The sequence below is a fragment of the Taudactylus pleione genome, unplaced genomic scaffold, assembly GCF_031769625.1.
Source record: "Taudactylus pleione unplaced genomic scaffold, aTauple2 ptg000652l, whole genome shotgun sequence".
NCBI lineage: Eukaryota > Metazoa > Chordata > Amphibia > Anura > Myobatrachidae > Taudactylus > Taudactylus pleione.
The window spans coordinates 2,802,966-2,822,618 of NW_028285054.1; the positions used below are offsets into that span (position 1 = coordinate 2,802,966).

Genomic DNA, 19,653 nt, shown 5'->3' on the forward strand with positions numbered 1-19,653 from the left:
TGAGCGGAATAGCACAAAGCAAGAGTTGGATAGTGGAATAAGCTTTAAAAAATATATACCAGTAAAACTAATGGATGAGCGATTGTGGGGCACAGTGGCATGAGCAGTGCACATTTATATTTAGGCAGAGTATTCGCTCATAATGCAAAAGGCTATACAAAATCTAAATAAGCCATTGGCCATTAAAATATAAAGGATGTAGTTATAGTAATGGCCAGTAGATGGCATTGATAAGCTGTTTTTCTCATTGTAATGACATCACACTGAGAGAGATTCCTATGTTAGAGAGCAGGCTGTTTTCCTTGCTGGGCACTGTGGTGTGTGTCTGTAATCCCAGTTACTTGGGAGGCTGAGGCTGGAGGAGTGTTTGAGTCCAGGAGTTCTGGTCCCCATTGAGCTATGTTGATTGGGTGTCCACACTAAGTTCAGCATCAATATGCTGACTCTGGGGGAGCTCAGAGCTACCAGGTTGCTTAAAAAGAGGTGAACCGGCCCAGGTTGGAAACAGAGCAGGTCAAACCCCCTGTGCTTATCAGTAGTGGGATTGTACCTGTGAATAGCCAGTGTAGAGCAGCCTGGACAACAAAGCACAACACAGTTTCTTTATTATGTTGTTTTACTCATTAATTTTTATGATAATTTGATACCAGAGTGGTTAAAAATATTTATTATAATTTGTATATAGAGCAGCATGAACAACACAGCTCCATTGTATCATTACTGTAAGTTTTCTTGCGTTATATTATTGAGTATTTTTTTTCAGAACTTTCATTCTTAGATGATGTGCATCATTTTGTAAGTAAAAATAATGATGAACATTAAAGTTACCCATTTCCCACTGACTATATACAGTAACCCATTTGTTGCTAACTACACAGTTACTATTTAAATAAAGTTTTTTTATCATTTGCCCATGAACATAATACTGTTATTATATAATGTCCAGTATGATGAAATATAAATATTCTACTCGAATTCTGTAGGCTGGTCCCATACTCGCACATTTACCACTTTTATGGCTCCAGCTTCATGCACATGTCCCATCAGATCATCAAAATGATGACTTCTGCACAGAGTATTTAAGGAGACATGGGTGCTGTTTTTCTTGTGGGCATCAGTGACTTACCAACCAGTGAAATCATGTTAGTTAGGGATGTTTTGCATGTGATGTGGTTGGAGTGAGATATGTGGATGGGGATAGAGGCAATGATGTGAGGAGAGGGATAGAGGTGAGCGGAATAGCACAAAGCAAGAGTTAGATAGTGGAATAAGCTTTAAAAAATATATACCAGTAAAACTAATGGATGAGCGATTGTTGGTCACAGTGGCATGAGCAGTGCACATTTATATTTAGGCAGACTATTCGCTCATAATGCAAAAGCCTATACAAAATCTAAATAAGCCATTGGCCATTAAAATATAAAGGATGTAGTTATAGTAATGGCCAGTAGATGGCATTGATAAGCTGTTTTTCTCATTGTAATGACATCACACTGAGAGAGATTCCTATGTTAGAGAGCAGGCTGTTTTCGTTGCCAGGCACTGTGGTGTGTGTCTGTAATCCCAGTTACTTGGGAGGCTGAGGTTGGAGGAGTGTTTGAGTCCAGGAGTTCTGGTCCCCATTGAGCTATGTTGATTGGGTGTCCACACTAAGTTCTGCATCAATATGGTGACTCTGGGGGAGCTCAGAGCTACCAGGTTGCTTAAAAAGAGGTGAACCGGCCCAGGTTGGAAACAGAGCAGGTCAAACCCCCTGTGCTTATCAGTAGTGGGATTGCACCTGTGAATAGCCAGTGTAGAGCAGCCTGGACAACAAAGCACAACACAGTTTCTTTATTATGTTGTTTTACTCATTCATTTTTATGATAATTTGATACCAGAGTGGTTAAAAATATTTATTATAATTTGTATATAGAGCAGCATGAACAACACAGCTCCATTGTATCATTACTGTAAGTTTTCTTGTTTTATATTATTGAGTATTTTTTTTTCAGAACTGTCATTCTTAGATGATGTGCATCATTTTGTAAGCAAAAATAATGATGAACATTAAAGTTACCCATTTCCCACTGACTATATACAGTAACCCATTTGTTGCTATCTACAGTTACTATTTAAATAAAGGTTTTTTATCATTTGCCCATGAACATAATACTGTTATTATATAATGTCCAGTATGATGAAATATAAATATTCTACTAGAATTCTGTAGGCTGGTCCCATACTCGCACATTTACCACTTTTATGGCTCCAGCTTCATGCACATGTCCCATCAGATCATCAAAATAATGACTTCTGCACAGAGTGTTTAAGGAGACATGGGTGCTGTTTTTCTTGTGGGCATCAGTGACTTACCAACCAGTGAAATCATGTTAGTTAGGGATGTTTTGCATGTGATGTGGTTGGAGTGAGATATGTGGATGGGGATAGAGGCAATGATGTGAGGAGAGGGATAGAGGTGAGCGGAATAGCACAAAGCAAGAGTTGGATAGTGGAATAAGCTTTAAAAAATATATACCAGTAAAACTAATGGATGAGCGATTGTGGGGCACAGTGGCATGAGCAGTGCACATTTATATTTAGGCAGAGTATTCGCTCATAATGCAAAAGGCTATACAAAATCTAAATAAGCCATTGGCCATTAAAATATAAAGGATGTAGTTATAGTAATGGCCAGTAGATGGCATTGATAAGCTGTTTTTCTCATTGTAATGACATCACACTGAGAGAGATTCCTATGTTAGAGAGCAGGCTGTTTTCCTTGCTGGGCACTGTGGTGTGTGTCTGTAATCCCAGCTGTTTGGGAGGCTGAGGCTGAAGGAGTGTTTGAGTCCAGGAGTTCTGGTCCCCATTGAGCTATGTTGATTGGGTGTCCACACTAAGTTCAGCATCAATATGGTGAATCTGGGGGAGCTCAGAGCTACCAGGTTGCTTAAAAAGAGGTGACCCGGCCCAGGTTGGAACAGAGCAGGTCAAACCCCCTGTGCTTATCAGTAGTGGGATTGCACCCATGAATAGCCAGTGTAGAGCAGCCTGGACAACAAAGCACAACACAGTTTCTTTATTATGTTGTTTTACTCATTAATTTTTATGATAATTTGATACCAGAGTGGTTAAAAATATTTATTATAATTTGTATATAGAGCAGCATGAACAACACAGCTCCATTGTATCATTACTGTAAGTTTTCTTGTGTTATATTATTGAGTATTTTTTTTTTCAGAACTTTCATTCTTAGATGATGTGCATCATTTTGTAAGCAAAAATAATGATGAACATTAAAGTTACCCATTTCCCACTGACTATATACAGTAACCCATTTGTTGCTAACTACACAGTTACTATTTAAATAAAGTTTTTTTATCATTTGCCCATGAACATAATACTGTTATTATATAATGTCCAGTATGATGAAATATAAATATTCTACTAGAATTCTGTAGGCTGGTCTCATACTCGCACATTTACCACTTTTATGGCTCCAGCTTCATGCACATGTCCCATCAGATCATCAAAATAATGACTTCTGCACAGAGTATTTAAGGAGACATGGGTGCTGTTTTTCTTGTGGGCATCAGTGACTTACCAACCAGTGAAATCATGTTAGTTAGGGATGTTTTGCATGTGATGTGGTTGGAGTGAGATATGTGGATGGGGATAGAGGCAATGATGTGAGGAGAGGGATAGAGGTGAGCGGAATAGCACAAAGCAAGAGTTAGATAGTGGAATAAGCTTTAAAAAATATATACCAGTAAAACTAATGGATGAGCGATTGTTGGTCACAGTGGCATGAGCAGTGCACATTTATATTTAGGAAGAGTATTCGCTCATAATGCAAAAGGCTATACAAAATCTAAATAAGCCATTGGCCATTAAAATATAAAGGATGTAGTTATAGTAATGGCCAGTAGATGGCATTGATAAGCTGTTTTTCTCATTGTAATGACATCACACTGAGAGAGATTCCTATGTTAGAGAGCAGGCTGTTTTCGTTGCCAGGCACTGTGGTGTGTGTCTGTAATCCCAGTTACTTGGGAGGCTGAGGTTGGAGGAGTGTTTGAGTCCAGGAGTTCTGGTCCCCATTGAGCTATGTTGATTGGGTGTCCACACTAAGTTCTGCATCAATATGGTGACTCTGGGGGAGCTCAGAGCTACCAGGTTGCTTAAAAAGAGGTGAACCGGCCAAGGTTGAAAACAGAGCAGGTCAAACCCCCTGTGCTTATCAGTAGTGGGATTGCACCTGTGAATAGCCAGTGTAGAACAGCCTGGACAACACAACACAGTTTCTTTATTATGTTGTTTTACTCATTCATTTTTATGATAATTTGATACCAGAGTGGTTAAAAATATGTATTATAATTTGTATATAGAGCAGCATGAACAACACAGCTCCATTGTATCATTACTGTAAGTTTTCTTGTTTTATATTATTGAGTATTTTTTTTTTCAGAACTGTCATTCTTAGATGATGTGCATTATTTTGTAAGCAAAAATAATGATGAACATTAAAGTTACCCATTTCCCACTGACTATATACAGTAACCCATTTGTTGCTATCTACAGTTACTATTTAAATAAAGTTTTTTTATCATTTGCCCATGAACATAATACTGTTATTATATAATGTCCAGTATGATGAAATATAAATATTCTACTAGAATTCTGTAGGCTGGTCCCATACTCGCACATTTACCACTTTTATGGCTCCAGCTTCATGCACATGTCCCATCAGATCATCAAAATAATGACTTCTGCACAGAGTGTTTAAGGAGACATGGGTGCTGTTTTTCTTGTGGGCATCAGTGACTTACCAACCAGTGAAATCATGTTAGTTAGGGATGTTTTGCATGTGATGTGGTTGGAGTGAGATATGTGGATGGGGATAGAGGCAATGATGTGAGGAGAGGGATAGAGGTGAGCGGAATAGCACAAAGCAAGAGTTGGATAGTGGAATAAACTTTAAAAAATATATACCAGTAAAACTAATGGATGAGCGATTGTGGGGCACAGTGGCATGAGCGGTGCACATTTATATTTAGGCAGAGTATTCGCTCATAATGCAAAAGGCTATACAAAATCTAAATAAGCCATTGGCCATTAAAATATAAAGGATGTAGTTATAGTAATGGCCAGTAGATGGCATTGATAAGCTGTTTTTCTCATTGTAATGACATCACACTGAGAGAGATTCCTATGTTAGAGAGCAGGCTGTTTTCATTGCCGGGCACTGTAGTGTGTGTCTGTAATCCCAGTTACTTGGGAGGCTGAGGCTGGAGGAGTGTTTGAGTCCAGGAGTTCTGGTCCCCATTGAGCTATGTTGATTGGGTGTCCACACTAAGTTCAGCATCAATATGGTGACTCTGGGTGAGCTCAGAGCTACCAGGTTGCTTAAAAAGAGGTGAACCGGCCCAGGTTGGAAACAGAGCAGGTCAAACCCCCTGTGCTTATCAGTAGTGGGATTGCACCTGTGAATAGCCAGTGTAGAGCAGCCTGGACAACAAAGCACAACACAGTTTCTTTATTATGTTGTTTTACTCATTCATTTTTATGATAATTTGATACCAGAGTGGTTAAAAATATTTATTATAATTTGTATATAGAGCAGCATGAACAACACAGCTCCATTGTATCATTACTGTAAGTTTTCTTGTTTTATATTATTGAGTATTTTTTTTTCCAGAACTGTCATTCTTAGATGATGTGCATCATTTTGTAAGCAAAAATAATGATGAACATTAAAGTTACCCATTTCCCACTGACTATATACAGTAACCCATTTGTTGCTATCTACAGTTACTATTTAAATAAAGGTTTTTTATCATTTGCCCATGAACATAATACTGTTATTATATAATGTCCAGTATGATGAAATATAAATATTCTACTAGAATTCTGTAGGCTGGTCCCATACTCGCACATTTACCACTTTTATGGCTCCAGCTTCATGCACATGTCCCATCAGATCATCAAAATAATGACTTCTGCACAGAGTGTTTAAGGAGACATGGGTGCTGTTTTTCTTGTGGGCATCAGTGACTTACCAACCAGTGAAATCATGTTAGTTAGGGATGTTTTGCATGTGATGTGGTTGGAGTGAGATATGTGGATGGGGATAGAGGCAATGATGTGAGGAGAGGGATAGAGGTGAGCGGAATAGCACAAAGCAAGAGTTGGATAGTGGAATAAGCTTTAAAAATTATATACCAGTAAAACTAATGGATGAGCGATTGTGGGGCACAGTGGCATGAGCAGTGCACATTTATATTTAGGCAGAGTATTCGCTCATAATGCAAAAGGCTATACAAAATCTAAATAAGCCATTGGCCATTAAAATATAAAGGATGTAGTTATAGTAATGGCCAGTAGATGGCATTGATAAGCTGTTTTTCTCATTGTAATGACATCACACTGAGAGAGATTCCTATGTTAGAGAGCAGGCTGTTTTCGTTGTCGGGCACTGTAGTGTGTGTCTGTAATCCCAGTTACTTGGGAGGCTGAGGCTGGAGGAGTGTTTGAGTCCAGGAGTTCTGGTCCCCATTGAGCTATGTTGATTGGGTGTCCACACTAAGTTCAGCATCAATATGGTGACTCTGGGGGAGCTCAGAGCTACCAGGTTGCTTAAAAAGAGGTGAACCGGCCCAGGTTGGAAACAGAGCAGGTCAAACCCCCTGTGCTTATCAGTAGTGGGATTGCACCTGTGAATAGCCAGTGTAGAGCAGCCTGGACAACAAAGCACAACACAGTTTCTTTATTATGTTGCTTTACTCATTAATTTTTATGATAATTTGAAACCAGCGTGGTAAAAAATATTTATTATAATTTGTATATAGAGCAACATGAACAACACAGCTCCAGTGTATCATTACTGTAAGTTTTCTTGTGTTATATTATTGAGTATTTTTTTTTTTCAGAACTGTCATTCTTAGATGATGTGCATCATTTTGTAAGCAAAAATAATGATGAACATTAGATACCCATTTCCTACTGACTATATACAGTAACCCATTTGTTGCTATCTACAGTTACTATTTAAATAAAGGTTTTTTATCATTTGCCCATGAACATAATACTGTTATTATATAATGTCCAGTATGATGAAATATAAATATTCTACTAGAATTCTTTAGGCTGGTCCCATACTCGCACATTTACCACTTTTATGGCTCCAGCTTCATGCACATGTCCCATCAGATCATCAAAATAATGACTTCTGCACAGAGTGTTTAAGGAGACATGGGTGCTGTTTTTCTTGTGGGCATCAGTGACTTACCAACCAGTGAAATCATGTTAGTTAGGGATGTTTTGCATGTGATGTGGTTGGAGTGAGATATGTGGATGGGGATAGAGGCAATGATGTGAGGAGAGGGATAGAGGTGAGCGGAATAGCACAAAGCAAGAGTTGGATAGTGGAATAAGCTTTAAAAAATATATACCAGTAAAACTAATGGATGAGCGATTGTGGGGCACAGTGGCATGAGCAGTGCACATTTATATTTAGGCAGAGTATTCGCTCATAATGCAAAAGGCTATACAAAATCTAAATAAGCCATTGGCCATTAAAATATAAAGGATGTAGTTATAGTAATGGCCAGTAGATGGCATTGATAAGCTGTTTTTCTCATTGTAATGACATCACACTGAGAGAGATTCCTATGTTAGAGAGCAGGCTGTTTTCATTGCCGGGCACTGTAGTGTGTGTCTGTAATCCCAGTTACTTGGGAGGCTGAGGCTAGAGGAGTGTTTGAGTCCAGGAGTTCTGGTCCCCATTGAGCTATGTTGATTGGGTGTCCACACTAAGTTCAGCATCAATATGGTGACTCTGGGGGAGCTCAGAGCTACCAGGTTGCTTAAAAAGAGGTGAACCGGCCCAGGTTGGAAACAGAGCAGGTCAAACCCCCTGTGCTTATCAGTAGTGGGATTGCACCTGTGAATAGCCAGTGTAGAGCAGCCTGGACAACAAAGCACAACACAGTTTCTTTATTATGTTGTTTTACTCATTCATTTTTATGATAATTTGATACCAGAGTGGTTAAAAATATTTATTATAATTTGTATATAGAGCAGCATGAACAACACAGCTCCATTGTATCATTACTGTAAGTTTTCTTGTTTTATATTATTGAGTATTTTTTTTTTCAGAACTGTCATTCTTAGATGATGTGCATCATTTTGTAAGCAAAAATAATGATGAACATTAAAGTTACCCATTTCCCACTGACTATATACAGTAACCCATTTGTTGCTATCTACAGTTACTATTTAAATAAAGGTTTTTTATCATTTCCCATGAACATAATACTGTTATTATATAATGTCCAGTATGATGAAATATAAATATTCTACTAGAATTCTGTAGGCTGGTCCCATACTCGCACATTTACAACTTTTATGGCTCCAGCTTCATGCACATGTCCCATCAGATCATCAAAATAATGACTTCTGTACAGAGTATTTAAGGAGACATGGGTGCTGTTCTTCTTGTGGGCATCAGTGACTTACCAACCAGTGAAATCATGTTAGTTAGGGATGTTTTGCATGTGAAGTGGTTGGAGTGAGATATGTGGATGGGGATAGAGGCAATGATGTGAGGAGAGGGATAGAGGTGAGCGGAATAGCACAAAGCAAGAGTTAGATAGTGGAATAAGCTTTAAAAAATATATACCAGTAAAACTAATGGATGAGCGATTGTGGGGCACAGTGGCATGAGCAGTGCACATTTATATTTAGGCAGAGTATTCGCTCATAATGCAAAAGGCTATACAAAATCTAAATAAGCCATTGGCCATTAAAATATAAAGGATGTAGTTATAGTAATGGCCAGTAGATGGCATTGATAAGCTGTTTTTCTCATTGTAATGACATCACACTGAGAGAGATTCCTATGTTAGAGAGCAGGCTGTTTTCATTGCCGGGCACTGTGGTGTGTGTCTGTAATCCCAGTTACTTGGGAGGCTGAGGCTGGTGGAGTGTTTGAGTCCACGAGTTCTGGTCCCCATTGAGCTATGTTGATTGGGTGTCAACACTAAGTTCAGCATCAATATGGTGACTCTGGGGGAGCTCAGAGCTACCAGGTTGCTTAAAAAGAGGTGACCCGGCCCAGGTTGGAAACAGAGCAGGTCAAACCTCCTGTGCTTATCAGTAGTGAGATTGCACCTGTGAATAGCCAGTGTAGAGCAGCCTGGACAACAAAGCACAACATAGTTTCTTTATTATGTTGTTTTACTCATTCATTTTTATGATAATTTGATACCAGAGTGGTTAAAACTATTTATTATAATTTGTATATAGAGCAGCATGAACAACACAGCTCCATTGTATCATTACTGTAAGTTTTCTTGTTTTATATTATTGAGTATTTTTTTTTTCAGAACTGTGATTCTTAGATGATGTGCATCATTTTGTAATCAAAAATAATGATGAACATTAAAGTTACCCATTTCCCACTGACTATATACAGTAACCCATTTGTTGCTAACTACACAGTTACTATTTAAATAAAGGTTTTTTATCATTTGCCCATGAACATAATACTGTTATTATATAATGTCCAGTATGATGAAATATAAATATTCTACTAGAATTCTGTAGGCTGGTCCCATACTCGCACATTTACCACTTTTATGGCTCCAGCTTCATGCACATGTCCCATCAGATCATCAAAATAATGACCTCTGCACAGAGTGTTTAAGGAGACATGGGTGCTGTTTTTTCTTGTGGGCATCAGTGACTTACCAACCAGTGAAATCATGTTAGTTAGGGATGTTTTGCATGTGATGTGGTTGGAGTGAGATATGTGGATGGGGATAGAGGCAATGATGTGAGGAGAGGGATAGAGGTGAGCGGAATAGCACAAAGCAAGAGTTGGATAGTGGAATAAGCTTTAAAAAATATATACCAGTAAAACTAATGGATGAGCGATTGTGGGGCACAGTGGCATGAGCAGTGCACATTTATATTTAGGCAGAGTATTCGCTCATAATGCAAAAGGCTATACAAAATCTAAATAAGCCATTGGCCATTAAAATATAAAGGATGTAGTTATAGTAATGGCCAGTAGATGGCATTGATAAGCTGTTTTTCTCATTGTAATGACATCACACTGAGAGAGATTCCTATGTTAGAGAGCAGGCTGTTTTCGTTGTCGGGCACTGTGGTGTGTGTCTGTAATCCCAGTTACTTGGGAGGCTGAGGCTGGAGGAGTGTTTGAGTCCAGGAGTTCTGGTCCCCATTGAGCTATGTTGATTGGGTGTCCACACTAAGTTCAGCATCAATATGGTGACTCTGGAGGAGCTCAGAGCTACCAGTTTGCTTAAAAAGAGGTGAACTGGCCCAGGTTGGAAACAGAGCAGGTCAAACCCCCTGTGCTTATCAGTAGTGGGATTGTACCTGTGAATAGCCAGTGTAGAGCAGCCTGGACAACAAAGCACAACACAGTTTCTTTATTATGTTGTTTTACTCATTCATTTTTATGATAATTTGATACCAGAGTGGTTAAAAATATTCATTATAATTTGTATATAGAGCAGCATGAACAACACAGCTCCATTGTATCATTACTGTAAGTTTTCTTGTTTTATATTATTGAGTATTTTTTTTTTCAGAACTGTCATTCTTAGATGATGTGCATCATTTTGTAAGCAAAAATAATGATGAACATTAAAGTTACCCATTTCCCACTGACTATATACAGTAACCCATTTGTTGCTATCTACAGTTACTATTTAAATAAAGGTTTTTTATCATTTGCCCATGAACATAATACTGTTTTTATATAATGTCCAGTATGATGAAATATAAATATTCTACTAGAATTCTGTAGGCTGGTCCCATACTCGCACATTTACCACTTTTATGGCTCCAGCTTCATGCACATGTCCCATCAGATCATCAAAATAATGACTTCTGCACAGAGTATTTAAGGAGCCATGGGTGCTGTTCTTCTTGTGGGCATCAGTAAAATGCCAATCAGTGAAATCATGTTAGTTAGGGATGTTTTGCATGTGATGTGGGTGGAGTGGGATATGTGGATGGGGATAGAGGCAATGATGTGAGGAGAGGGATAGAGGTGAGCGGAATAGCACAAAGCAAGAGTTAGATAGTGGAATAAGCTTTAAAAAATATATACCAGTAAAACTAATGGATGAGCGATTGTGGGGCACAGTGGCATGAGCAGTGCACATTTATATTTAGGCAGAGTATTCGCCTCTAATGCTAAAGGCTATACAAAATCTAAATAAGCCATTGGCCATTAAAATATAAAGGATGTAGTTATAGTAATGGCCAGTAGATGGCATTGATAAGCTGTTTTTCTCATTGTAATGACATCACACTGAGAGAGATTCCTATGTTAGAGAGCAGGCTGTTTTCCTTGCTGGGCACTGTGGTGTGTGTCTGTAATCCCAGCTACTTGGGAGGTTAAGGGTGGAGGAGTGTTTGAGTCCAGGAATTCTGGTCCCCATTGAGCTATGTTGATAGGGTGTCCACACTAAGTTCAGCATCAATATGGTGACTCTGGGGGGGCTCAGAGCTACCAGGTTGCTTAAAAAGAGGTGAACCGGTCCAGGTTGGAAACAGAGCAGGTCAAACCCCCTGTGCTTATCAGTAGAGGGATTGTACCTGTGAATAGCCAGTGTAGAGCAGCCTGGACAACAAAGCACAACACAGTTTCTTTATTATGTTGTTTTACTCATTCATTTTTATGATAATTTGATACCAGAGTGGTTAAAAATATGTATTATAATTTGTATATAGAGCAGCATGAACAACACAGCTCCATTGTATCATTACTGTAAGTTTTCTTGTTTTATATTATTGAGTATTTTTTTTTTCAGAACTGTCATTCTTAGATGATGTGCATTATTTTGTAAGCAAAAATAATGATGAACATTAAAGTTACCCATTTCCCACTGACTATATACAGTAACCCATTTGTTGCTATCTACAGTTACTATTTAAATAAAGTTTTTTTATCATTTGCCCATGAACATAATACTGTTATTATATAATGTCCAGTATGATGAAATATAAATATTCTACTAGAATTCTGTAGGCTGGTCCCATACTCGCACATTTACCACTTTTATGGCTCCAGCTTCATGCACATGTCCCATCAGATCATCAAAATAATGACTTCTGCACAGAGTGTTTAAGGAGACATGGGTGCTGTTTTTCTTGTGGGCATCAGTGACTTACCAACCAGTGAAATCATGTTAGTTAGGGATGTTTTGCATGTGATGTGGTTGGAGTGAGATATGTGGATGGGGATAGAGGCAATGATGTGAGGAGAGGGATAGAGGTGAGCGGAATAGCACAAAGCAAGAGTTGGATAGTGGAATAAGCTTTAAAAAATATATACCAGTAAAACTAATGGATGAGCGATTGTGGGGCACAGTGGCATGAGCGGTGCACATTTATATTTAGGCAGAGTATTCGCTCATAATGCAAAAGGCTATACAAAATCTAAATAAGCCATTGGCCATTAAAATATAAAGGATGTAGTTATAGTAATGGCCAGTAGATGGCATTGATAAGCTGTTTTTCTCATTGTAATGACATCACACTGAGAGAGATTCCTATGTTAGAGAGCAGGCTGTTTTCATTGCCGGGCACTGTAGTGTGTGTCTGTAATCCCAGTTACTTGGGAGGCTGAGGCTGGAGGAGTGTTTGAGTCCAGGAGTTCTGGTCCCCATTGAGCTATGTTGATTGGGTGTCCACACTAAGTTCAGCATCAATATGGTGACTCTGGGTGAGCTCAGAGCTACCAGGTTGCTTAAAAAGAGGTGAACCGGCCCAGGTTGGAAACAGAGCAGGTCAAACCCCCTGTGCTTATCAGTAGTGGGATTGCACCTGTGAATAGCCAGTGTAGAGCAGCCTGGACAACAAAGCACAACACAGTTTCTTTATTATGTTGTTTTACTCATTCATTTTTATGATAATTTGATACCAGAGTGGTTAAAAATATTTATTATAATTTGTATATAGAGCAGCATGAACAACACAGCTCCATTGTATCATTACTGTAAGTTTTCTTGTTTTATATTATTGAGTATTTTTTTTTCCAGAACTGTCATTCTTAGATGATGTGCATCATTTTGTAAGCAAAAATAATGATGAACATTAAAGTTACCCATTTCCCACTGACTATATACAGTAACCCATTTGTTGCTATCTACAGTTACTATTTAAATAAAGGTTTTTTATCATTTGCCCATGAACATAATACTGTTATTATATAATGTCCAGTATGATGAAATATAAATATTCTACTAGAATTCTGTAGGCTGGTCCCATACTCGCACATTTACCACTTTTATGGCTCCAGCTTCATGCACATGTCCCATCAGATCATCAAAATAATGACTTCTGCACAGAGTGTTTAAGGAGACATGGGTGCTGTTTTTCTTGTGGGCATCAGTGACTTACCAACCAGTGAAATCATGTTAGTTAGGGATGTTTTGCATGTGATGTGGTTGGAGTGAGATATGTGGATGGGGATAGAGGCAATGATGTGAGGAGAGGGATAGAGGTGAGCGGAATAGCACAAAGCAAGAGTTGGATAGTGGAATAAGCTTTAAAAATTATATACCAGTAAAACTAATGGATGAGCGATTGTGGGGCACAGTGGCATGAGCAGTGCACATTTATATTTAGGCAGAGTATTCGCTCATAATGCAAAAGGCTATACAAAATCTAAATAAGCCATTGGCCATTAAAATATAAAGGATGTAGTTATAGTAATGGCCAGTAGATGGCATTGATAAGCTGTTTTTCTCATTGTAATGACATCACACTGAGAGAGATTCCTATGTTAGAGAGCAGGCTGTTTTCGTTGTCGGGCACTGTAGTGTGTGTCTGTAATCCCAGTTACTTGGGAGGCTGAGGCTGGAGGAGTGTTTGAGTCCAGGAGTTCTGGTCCCCATTGAGCTATGTTGATTGGGTGTCCACACTAAGTTCAGCATCAATATGGTGACTCTGGGGGAGCTCAGAGCTACCAGGTTGCTTAAAAAGAGGTGAACCGGCCCAGGTTGGAAACAGAGCAGGTCAAACCCCCTGTGCTTATCAGTAGTGGGATTGCACCTGTGAATAGCCAGTGTAGAGCAGCCTGGACAACAAAGCACAACACAGTTTCTTTATTATGTTGCTTTACTCATTAATTTTTATGATAATTTGAAACCAGCGTGGTAAAAAATATTTATTATAATTTGTATATAGAGCAACATGAACAACACAGCTCCAGTGTATCATTACTGTAAGTTTTCTTGTGTTATATTATTGAGTATTTTTTTTTTTCAGAACTGTCATTCTTAGATGATGTGCATCATTTTGTAAGCAAAAATAATGATGAACATTAGATACCCATTTCCTACTGACTATATACAGTAACCCATTTGTTGCTATCTACAGTTACTATTTAAATAAAGGTTTTTTATCATTTGCCCATGAACATAATACTGTTATTATATAATGTCCAGTATGATGAAATATAAATATTCTACTAGAATTCTTTAGGCTGGTCCCATACTCGCACATTTACCACTTTTATGGCTCCAGCTTCATGCACATGTCCCATCAGATCATCAAAATAATGACTTCTGCACAGAGTGTTTAAGGAGACATGGGTGCTGTTTTTCTTGTGGGCATCAGTGACTTACCAACCAGTGAAATCATGTTAGTTAGGGATGTTTTGCATGTGATGTGGTTGGAGTGAGATATGTGGATGGGGATAGAGGCAATGATGTGAGGAGAGGGATAGAGGTGAGCGGAATAGCACAAAGCAAGAGTTGGATAGTGGAATAAGCTTTAAAAAATATATACCAGTAAAACTAATGGATGAGCGATTGTGGGGCACAGTGGCATGAGCAGTGCACATTTATATTTAGGCAGAGTATTCGCTCATAATGCAAAAGGCTATACAAAATCTAAATAAGCCATTGGCCATTAAAATATAAAGGATGTAGTTATAGTAATGGCCAGTAGATGGCATTGATAAGCTGTTTTTCTCATTGTAATGACATCACACTGAGAGAGATTCCTATGTTAGAGAGCAGGCTGTTTTCGTTGCCGGGCACTGTAGTGTGTGTCTGTAATCCCAGTTACTTGGGAGGCTGAGGCTAGAGGAGTGTTTGAGTCCAGGAGTTCTGGTCCCCATTGAGCTATGTTGATTGGGTGTCCACACTAAGTTCAGCATCAATATGGTGACTCTGGGGGAGCTCAGAGCTACCAGGTTGCTTAAAAAGAGGTGAACCGGCCCAGGTTGGAAACAGAGCAGGTCAAACCCCCTGTGCTTATCAGTAGTGGGATTGCACCTGTGAATAGCCAGTGTAGAGCAGCCTGGACAACAAAGCACAACACAGTTTCTTTATTATGTTGTTTTACTCATTCATTTTTATGATAATTTGATACCAGAGTGGTTAAAAATATTTATTATAATTTGTATATAGAGCAGCATGAACAACACAGCTCCATTGTATCATTACTGTAAGTTTTCTTGTTTTATATTATTGAGTATTTTTTTTTTCAGAACTGTCATTCTTAGATGATGTGCATCATTTTGTAAGCAAAAATAATGATGAACATTAAAGTTACCCATTTCCCACTGACTATATACAGTAACCCATTTGTTGCTATCTACAGTTACTATTTAAATAAAGGTTTTTTATCATTTCCCATGAACATAATACTGTTATTATATAATGTCCAGTATGATGAAATATAAATATTCTACTAGAATTCTGTAGGCTGGTCCCATACTCGCACATTTACAACTTTTATGGCTCCAGCTTCATGCACATGTCCCATCAGATCATCAAAATAATGACTTCTGTACAGAGTATTTAAGGAGACATGGGTGCTGTTCTTCTTGTGGGCATCAGTGACTTACCAACCAGTGAAATCATGTTAGTTATGGATGTTTTGCATGTGAAGTGGTTGGAGTGAGATATGTGGATGGGGATAGAGGCAATGATGTGAGGAGAGGGATAGAGGTGAGCGGAATAGCACAAAGCAAGAGTTAGATAGTGGAATAAGCTTTAAAAAATATATACCAGTAAAACTAATGGATGAGCGATTGTGGGGCACAGTGGCATGAGCAGTGCACATTTATATTTAGGCAGAGTATTCGCTCATAATGCAAAAGGCTATACAAAATCTAAATAAGCCATTGGCCATTAAAATATAAAGGATGTAGTTATAGTAATGGCCAGTAGATGGCATTGATAAGCTGTTTTTCTCATTGTAATGACATCACACTGAGAGAGATTCCTATGTTAGAGAGCAGGCTGTTTTCATTGCCGGGCACTGTGGTGTGTGTCTGTAATCCCAGTTACTTGGGAGGCTGAGGCTGGAGGAGTGTTTGAGTCCAGGAGTTCTGGTCCCCATTGAGCTATGTTGATTGGGTGTCAACACTAAGTTCAGCATCAATATGGTGACTCTGGGGGAGCTCAGAGCTACCAGGTTGCTTAAAAAGAGGTGACCCGGCCCAGGTTGGAAACAGAGCAGGTCAAACCTCCTGTGCTTATCAGTAGTGAGATTGCACCTGTGAATAGCCAGTGTAGAGCAGCCTGGACAACAAAGCACAACATAGTTTCTTTATTATGTTGTTTTACTCATTCATTTTTATGATAATTTGATACCAGAGTGGTTAAAACTATTTATTATAATTTGTATATAGAGCAGCATGAACAACACAGCTCCATTGTATCATTACTGTAAGTTTTCTTGTTTTATATTATTGAGTATTTTTTTTTTCAGAACTGTGATTCTTAGATGATGTGCATCATTTTGTAATCAAAAATAATGATGAACATTAAAGTTACCCATTTCCCACTGACTATATACAGTAACCCATTTGTTGCTAACTACACAGTTACTATTTAAATAAAGTTTTTTTATCATTTGCCCATGAACATAATACTGTTATTATATAATGTCCAGTATGATGAAATATAAATATTCTACTAGAATTCTGTAGGCTGGTCCCATACTCGCACATTTACCACTTTTATGGCTCCAGCTTCATGCACATGTCCCATCAGATCATCAAAATAATGACCTCTGCACAGAGTGTTTAAGGAGACATGGGTGCTGTTTTTCTTGTGGGCATCAGTGACTTACCAACCAGTGAAATCATGTTAGTTAGGGATGTTTTGCATGTGATGTGGTTGGAGTGAGATATGTGGATGGGGATAGAGGCAATGATGTGAGGAGAGGGATAGAGGTGAGCGGAATAGCACAAAGCAAGAGTTGGATAGTGGAATAAGCTTTAAAAAATATATACCAGTAAAACTAATGGATGAGCGATTGTGGGGCACAGTGGCATGAGCAGTGCACATTTATATTTAGGCAGAGTATTCGCTCATAATGCAAAAGGCTATACAAAATCTAAATAAGCCATTGGCCATTAAAATATAAAGGATGTAGTTATAGTAATGGCCAGTAGATGGCATTGATAAGCTGTTTTTCTCATTGTAATGACATCACACTGAGAGAGATTCCTATGTTAGAGAGCAGGCTGTTTTCGTTGTCGGGCACTGTGGTGTGTGTCTGTAATCCCAGTTACTTGGGAGGCTGAGGCTGGAGGAGTGTTTGAGTCCAGGAGTTCTGGTCCCCATTGAGCTATGTTGATTGGGTGTCCACACTAAGTTCAGCATCAATATGGTGACTCTGGAGGAGCTCAGAGCTACCAGGTTGCTTAAAAAGAGGTGAACCGGCCCAGGTTGGAAACAGAGCAGGTCAAACCCCCTGTGCTTATCAGTAGTGGGATTGTACCTGTGAATAGCCAGTGTAGAGCAGCCTGGACAACAAAGCACAACACAGTTTCTTTATTATGTTGTTTTACTCATTCATTTTTATGGTAATTTGATACCAGAGTGGTTAAAAATATTCATTATAATTTGTATATAGAGCAGCATGAACAACACAGCTCCATTGTATCATTACTGTAAGTTTTCTTGTTTTATATTATTGAGTATTTTTTTTTTCAGAACTGTCATTCTTAGATGATGTGCATCATTTTGTAAGCAAAAATAATGATGAACATTAAAGTTACCCATTTCCCACTGACTATATACAGTAACCCATTTGTTGCTATCTACAGTTACTATTTAAATAAAGGTTTTTTATCATTTGCCCATGAACATAATACTGTTTTTATATAATGTCCAGTATGATGAAATATAAATATTCTACTAGAATTCTGTAGGCTGGTCCCATACTCGCACATTTACCACTTTTATGGCTCCAGCTTCATGCACATGTCCCATCAGATCATCAAAATAATGACTTCTGCACAGAGTATTTAAGGAGACATGGGTGCTGTTCTTCTTGTGGGCATCAGTAAAATGCCAATCAGTGAAATCATGTTAGTTAGGGATGTTTTGCATGTGATGTGGGTGGAGTGGGATATGTGGATGGGGATAGAGGCAATGATGTGAGGAGAGGGATAGAGGTGAGCGGAATAGCACAAAGCAAGAGTTAGATAGTGGAATAAGCTTTAAAAAATATATACCAGTAAAACTAATGGATGAGCGATTGTGGGGCACAGTGGCATGAGCAGTGCACATTTATATTTAGGCAGAGTATTCGCCTCTAATGCTAAAGGCTATACAAAATCTAAATAAGCCATTGGCCATTAAAATATAAAGGATGTAGTTATAGTAATGGCCAGTAGATGGCATTGATAAGCTGTTTTTCTCATTGTAATGACATCACACTGAGAGAGATTCCTATGTTAGAGAGCAGGCTGTTTTCCTTGCTGGGCACTGTGGTGTGTGTCTGTAATCCCAGCTACTTGGGAGGTTAAGGGTGGAGGAGTGTTTGAGTCCAGGAATTCTGGTCCCCATTGAGCTATGTTGATAGGGTGTCCACACTAAGTTCAGCATCAATATGGTGACTCTGGGGGGGCTCAGAGCTACCAGGTTGCTTAAAAAGAGGTGAACCGGTCCAGGTTGGAAACAGAGCAGGTCAAACCCCCTGTGCTTATCAGTAGAGGGATTGTACCTGTGAATAGCCAGTGTAGAGCAGCCTGGACAACAAAGCACAACACAGTTTCTTTATTATGTTGTTTTACTCATTCATTTTTATGATAATTTGATACCAGAGTGGTTAAAAATATTCATTATAATTTGTATATAGAGCAGCATGAACAACACAGCTCCATTGTATCATTACTGTAAGTTTTCTTGTTTTATATGATTGAGTATTTTTTTTTTCAGAACTGTCATTCTTAGATGATGTACATCATTTTGTAAGCAAAAATAATGATGAACATTAAAGTTACCCATTTCCCACTGACTATATACAGTAACCCATTTGTTACTATCTACAGTTACTATTTAAATAAAGGTTTTTTATCATTTGCCCATGAACATAATACTGTTATTATATAATGTCCAGTATGATGAAATATAAATATTCTACTAGAATTCTTTAGGCTGGTCCCATACTCGCACATTTACCACTTTTATGGCTCCAGCTTCAAGCACATGTCCCATCAGATCATCAAAATAATGACTTCTGCACAGAGTATTTAAGGAGACATGGGTGCTGTTCTTCTTGTGGGCATCAGTAAAATGCCAATCAGTGAAATCATGTTAGTTAGGGATGTTTTGCATGTGATGTGGGTGGAGTGGGATATGTGGATGGGGATAGAGGCAA

The 19,653-nt window shown here is 38.5% G+C and overlaps 16 non-coding genes across 16 annotated transcripts; all 16 read left to right on the forward strand.

Moving 5' to 3' along the window:
- Positions 1–304: 304 nt before the first annotated feature.
- Positions 305–604, forward strand: LOC148478789 (signal recognition particle RNA). Its single transcript, XR_015872147.1, has one exon.
- A 930-nt stretch (positions 605–1,534) lies between these two features.
- Positions 1,535–1,834, forward strand: LOC148478790 (signal recognition particle RNA). Its single transcript, XR_015872066.1, has one exon.
- A 929-nt stretch (positions 1,835–2,763) lies between these two features.
- On the forward strand, positions 2,764–3,062 carry LOC148478791 (signal recognition particle RNA). The gene has a single exon (XR_015872218.1).
- Positions 3,063–3,994: 932 nt separating this feature from the next.
- LOC148478792 (signal recognition particle RNA) lies at positions 3,995–4,289 on the forward strand. Its single transcript, XR_015872255.1, has one exon.
- Positions 4,290–5,219: 930 nt separating this feature from the next.
- On the forward strand, positions 5,220–5,519 carry LOC148478793 (signal recognition particle RNA). The gene has a single exon (XR_015872056.1).
- A 930-nt stretch (positions 5,520–6,449) lies between these two features.
- Positions 6,450–6,749, forward strand: LOC148478794 (signal recognition particle RNA). Its single transcript, XR_015872033.1, has one exon.
- Positions 6,750–7,678: 929 nt separating this feature from the next.
- On the forward strand, positions 7,679–7,978 carry LOC148478795 (signal recognition particle RNA). The gene has a single exon (XR_015872388.1).
- A 929-nt stretch (positions 7,979–8,907) lies between these two features.
- Positions 8,908–9,207, forward strand: LOC148478796 (signal recognition particle RNA). The gene has a single exon (XR_015872242.1).
- A 933-nt stretch (positions 9,208–10,140) lies between these two features.
- On the forward strand, positions 10,141–10,440 carry LOC148478797 (signal recognition particle RNA). Its single transcript, XR_015872215.1, has one exon.
- A 930-nt stretch (positions 10,441–11,370) lies between these two features.
- On the forward strand, positions 11,371–11,670 carry LOC148478798 (signal recognition particle RNA). The gene has a single exon (XR_015872330.1).
- Positions 11,671–12,600: 930 nt separating this feature from the next.
- LOC148478799 (signal recognition particle RNA) lies at positions 12,601–12,900 on the forward strand. Its single transcript, XR_015872057.1, has one exon.
- A 930-nt stretch (positions 12,901–13,830) lies between these two features.
- On the forward strand, positions 13,831–14,130 carry LOC148478800 (signal recognition particle RNA). The gene has a single exon (XR_015872034.1).
- Positions 14,131–15,059: 929 nt separating this feature from the next.
- On the forward strand, positions 15,060–15,359 carry LOC148478801 (signal recognition particle RNA). Its single transcript, XR_015872389.1, has one exon.
- Positions 15,360–16,288: 929 nt separating this feature from the next.
- Positions 16,289–16,588, forward strand: LOC148478802 (signal recognition particle RNA). The gene has a single exon (XR_015872178.1).
- A 932-nt stretch (positions 16,589–17,520) lies between these two features.
- Positions 17,521–17,820, forward strand: LOC148478803 (signal recognition particle RNA). The gene has a single exon (XR_015872166.1).
- Positions 17,821–18,750: 930 nt separating this feature from the next.
- Positions 18,751–19,050, forward strand: LOC148478804 (signal recognition particle RNA). Its single transcript, XR_015872331.1, has one exon.
- The last annotated feature ends 603 nt before the right edge of the window (positions 19,051–19,653 follow it).